At 35.0% G+C, this 4,879-nt stretch overlaps 1 pseudogene; it reads left to right on the top strand.

Annotated features, from left to right (window-relative positions):
• The first annotated feature begins 429 nt into the window (after positions 1-429).
• Positions 430-3,677, top strand: LOC127097119 (protein ASPARTIC PROTEASE IN GUARD CELL 1-like; annotated as a pseudogene).
• Positions 3,678-4,879: the final 1,202 nt, after the last annotated feature.

Genomic DNA, 4,879 nt, shown 5'->3' with positions numbered 1-4,879 from the left:
ACCCTGTTTAGGAATACCTGATGCTAGTGCCAACCTTATTGTTGAAACCGATGCCTCAGACATAGGCTTTGGGGGAGTTCTAAAACAAATACTTCCGGGCATGGAAAAGGAACAAGTGGTCAGATACTATTCTGGAACTTGGAACCCAGCTCAATTAAACTATAGTATTATTAAAAAAGAAATTTTATCTATTGTTTTGTGTATTACAAAATTTTAAGATGACTTGTTTTCAAAAACAAGTTTTATTAAAAACAGATTGCCAAGCTGCACAAAGTGTTTTACAAAAGGATGTTAAAAATTTAGTTTCAAAACATATATTTGCTAGGTGGCAAGCATTACTTTCTTGTTTTGATTTTGAAATCGAGCAAATTCAAGGAATTAAAAATTCATTACCAGATTTTCTAACCAGAGAATTTTTACAGGGAAAACATGAGTAAAAAATCAGTTGACCCCAGAGATAATTATGGTCCTCCCATTAAAGATAAAAAAGATAAGGAAATAATTTTAGGTTCTCCATCTTTTATTTCCAAAGTTACCTCTCCTATTATTGCTACACCCCTGACAACTATTAAGCCTACATTATTAACTTCATTAGCTTTTACATCTCAAATTACCAGTCCATTATCTATCCAGAAAAATCACCCGTCTAAACTAGCCTACTATACACCTCTTTCTTCTTTACCAAAATCGACCTTTATTACCAAAGATTTGTCTATACCAATATTACCTTTAGAAACACTTTACTGTCCTCCAAACTCCTCTTTATTACAAAGTATTTCAAGAATTTCCCCCCCAGGATTTTTCTTCATTCCTAAAGACCAAACCAAGACCAGAAAATTCTACGAATTTATCCTGGTAGATTCTGAGTCCATTACTCTTACCCACCAAACAGATCTGAATGATAAATCTAAAATAAAGTTCTCTAAATTCAAAGTTAATAAGGTATTATCTCCTTCTGATTGGAATCAACCTCTGTCATATCCCAATTTTGACCCTGAATCGCTGACTCAATACATTCATCATAGTTATTGCATATCTACATAGCATAACATACATTCCATACTGCATAATGCCTAGAATATCAGTCGAAATAATTTTGTGGAATTACAGACACACCGGTTGAATTAATCAACGGATGTGCGTCAAATCTGTGAACGGAAAATTTTAAAATCAAGCTTGCAAACACCATTTTTATTAATCTACGTTTCGCGTAGTTTAATCTGGTATGCTCGATTTATTTTTCAGCTAATTTTTCGGCCACTTTCTGATCAGCTCAAGCCTGTTTAACCGGTCAAAATTTATTTCAAAATTAAAAGAAACGTTGTATTTTTCCAATAAGTTTATTTCGCACTGATCATTTTGGTGCATTCAATTCAATTTTTGGGCACTTTTGCGCCCATTTATTTATTCATTTTAAATCCGTTTATTTTTATTCATTTGTTAAAGGATTCAGAAAAATTAAATAGAATTGTTCATGTCATCATTTTTGTTTTATTGTGGTTATTTAAAAAGTTGTGAATTTTGTTGGGTTTAATTAATCAAATTTGATTTTAATCAATTAAAGCATGTAGAAGGGTCATTCTAGGCATTTTAAATTGTCTTAACAATGTGTGTTTCTTTGAATTACCTATGGCCATCAGATTCATTTGATCATTGGTTCATATTGGCAATCCATGTTCACTCCTCTCATCCAATCAAAAATTAGGAATTAATTGAATTTAAATTAACGGAAAAAATTAAAATGAAGAATATCTTCTCCCACCTCTCAACGGTACAGGGATCTCCCTTAATTAGTACCTCTCTCTCTCCAAAAAGGCCAGCTCATGAGACCCCTCGGTGGAAAACGAAAAATACCCTCTCTCTCACATTGAAATAAAACCCTTTCCTCTTCACAAAATCTTCCACGATACAACCTTCTCCTTCACCTCTCAACAACCCTAAACTCGCCTCCGTCCACATCCAAACCCTCTGTCTCTCTCCACTTACCTCCCTCAATCTTCTCCACTCACCATCACCACCGGAAAATACATAAGCAACCCCACACCACCATCTTCCTCATCTCTTCCGTTTTCCACTCAAAATCATCGGCCGTACCAACAACCCTCCTCCATCCATCCTTTCCTCTTTCGCCTCACCAACACAACACAAACCCTTTTCAAATTCTTCAAACTCCTTCTCCATTCTCATACACCCAAGAGAAACCCTTTTGAATGAACATCACAAAGACTATAAAAAACTAGTCTTGGCATAACTCGCTCGTGACCCAGCCCGAGACAACTCACTCACAACAAAACTTATACTTTCCCTCAACAATATCAAAAAATCGGATCTTCACCCGACCCAAGTAGAGCTCCAACAAGAAGATCTCTCAATTCCAGTTTCCTCTGGCACAGGTCAAGGCTCTGGCGAGTATTTCACCCGACTCGAAGTGGGTCAACCCGCGAAACCCTACTACATGGTTCTCTACACAGGAAGCGATGTGAACTCGATCCAAGGCAAACCATGCTCTGAATGTTACCAACAAACCGATCTGATTTATGACCCGACATCATCTTCAACCTACGAATCATTAACCTACGAAGCACAACAGTGTCAAAAGCTAGAAGTTTCCGCTTGACGTAGCGGTAAATGTCTCTATCAAGTTAACTACGATGACGGTTCTTTCACCGTCGGTGAATACATGACTGAAACGACGTCGTTTGGTTCTTCCGGGTCGATTAATCGGGTCGCAATCGGGTGCGGGCATGATAACGAAGGTTTATTCGTTGGTGTTGCTGGTTTACTCGGTCTCGGTGGTGGGGCCCTCTCGTTAACTTCGCAGATCAAAGCGTCGTCGTTTTCGTACTGTTTAGTAGATCGTAACTCGGATAAATCGTCAACACTGGAGTTCAACTCACTGAAAGTCGCTACTCCAACAACAAACACAAGAAACCTAGGTTGGTGTTTCACATGTTTTAATACTTTCGACTTGTTTGTTGCTGCTGCCAATACTTTCGACTTATTTGTTCGATTCAATTATGCATTCTTGTTAAGATCTGGTTATTGGATTCATAGCAATATAATGAGTTTTATTTGTAAATAGCATACTGCTGCCATGATCTGGTTCATATGTTGTTGGTTCACTTGTTTGGTTTGATGACTGCAGTGTGGTAATGTGCTTGAGACAGGTTTTAAAGGTTTGGATTGATGCAAGTTGGACCTTACAAGTTTGGCTTGAGTTTAGAACATGTTTGTTGCAGGTTCATAGGTTGCATCAGTTCTGCAACCAGTTTCTTGCTGCAGGTTCTGGTTTAGTAAGCTGACTTGGTGTTGATTTGTGGTGATGCCGTTAATTTGTACTTCTATCATGTTAATCCTATGTTAAGTTGTTGTACCAAGCATTGGTGAGTGAATGTTGGTTAATTAGATGATGCAAATGTTAATTGGGATTGTTAGATTTATTGAATAGGACTGTTAGATTAACATGCTTTGATATTGTGAGATTGATATTATGTAGAAATATAGCTTTGACTGTTAATTTGTAATGTAGCTATAGTGTTTGTGTTGAGCGTGTGTGATAGCTAATGAATGTGAGAATTAGATTGAAAATAGCGTGTTGTGTACATAATTGATGTGTGGTAATGTTGATTGTTGTGTGAAAGTTTATGATGTACTGCATGAGAAGTGTGTATTCCGTATGTGTGTGTTGCTATTTGTCATAGTGTGAGTATGCTGATTGATATGCCTAATGGTGATTTTACTGAAAAAATCCAACCTTTTAAACCATTCCAATTTATAAAAAAATTTAATTAGGTTATTTAATTCATATAACTAATTATTAATCTCCAAGATGAGTAATTAAGATCATTGTTTCATTTTGATCATAAATTAAAGCATTTTTTCAATTTTAATGTATTTTAAAATTCAATTAATTTTAAAACCATTTCAATTTCAATTTAAAGCATGTCTAAATTCAATTCATTTAAAAACCATTTCAATTTCAATTTAAATCATGTCTAAATTCAATTCATTTTAAAACCATTTCAATTTCAATTTAAATCATGTCTAAATTCAATTCATTTTAAACCATTCCAATTTCAATTTAAATCTTGTCTCAATTTATTTGAATTAAACCTTGATCAGATACCAATTGACCTCTCTTAAACCAAGTGCAATATTCAATTGTCTTTTTTCTATTTGTTTTATTTTTTATAATAGGCTAGTTATTTATATCTTTTATAATTTCTTAACATAACTTACAAAAATCTTTTCTTAAACAAACTCGAAAGAAAAGGACCGTTGGAATCTAGCGTTCCAGTGTAACCCTTGAACAATTGAGTCCAAAAGCACATGTCTTGTTCTTATTGAGTTTTCATTTTCCATTAAACCATTTCAATTTCGACTTCAAATAATTTTTTTGTAACCAAGTCAAACTGTCTCAAATCATTTATGTGAATCCATCCTTGATCACATATTGAGAGATATTTCTTAAATCAAATACAATATCCAAACTTTTTTCTAAATAAACTCGAAAGAAAAGGGCCGTTGGGATCAAGCATTCTGGCGTAACCCTTTGAACATTTGATTCTTATCAAGTGTTCGTTGTCCATTAAATACTTTTTTTCTAAATAGTACGAATGAAAAAGGACCATTGGAATCTAGCATTCCAGTGGAGCCCCGAGTGATTGATCCCGAGGCTCATGTCTCGTTCTCATCAAATATTCATCTTCCAAAAAAATATACTTAATTCCTACCTTAACACTTTTTCAATAAAGGTGGAAATGGAATATGGTGTATACCGTGCACTCCTGAGATTAAGATTCAAGGTGGATGCCTTGCCTATCTTAGCTCTCGCCATCGACTAAAATTGCCAACGCGGTTTCTTCAAACCCTTTTCTCA

Source organism: Lathyrus oleraceus, chromosome 1, assembly GCF_024323335.1.
Source record: "Lathyrus oleraceus cultivar Zhongwan6 chromosome 1, CAAS_Psat_ZW6_1.0, whole genome shotgun sequence".
Taxonomy (NCBI): Eukaryota; Viridiplantae; Streptophyta; class Magnoliopsida; order Fabales; family Fabaceae; genus Lathyrus; species Lathyrus oleraceus.
The sequence above is the reverse complement of the archived record's forward strand: the minus strand, read 5'-3'. Positions and strand labels throughout refer to the sequence as shown.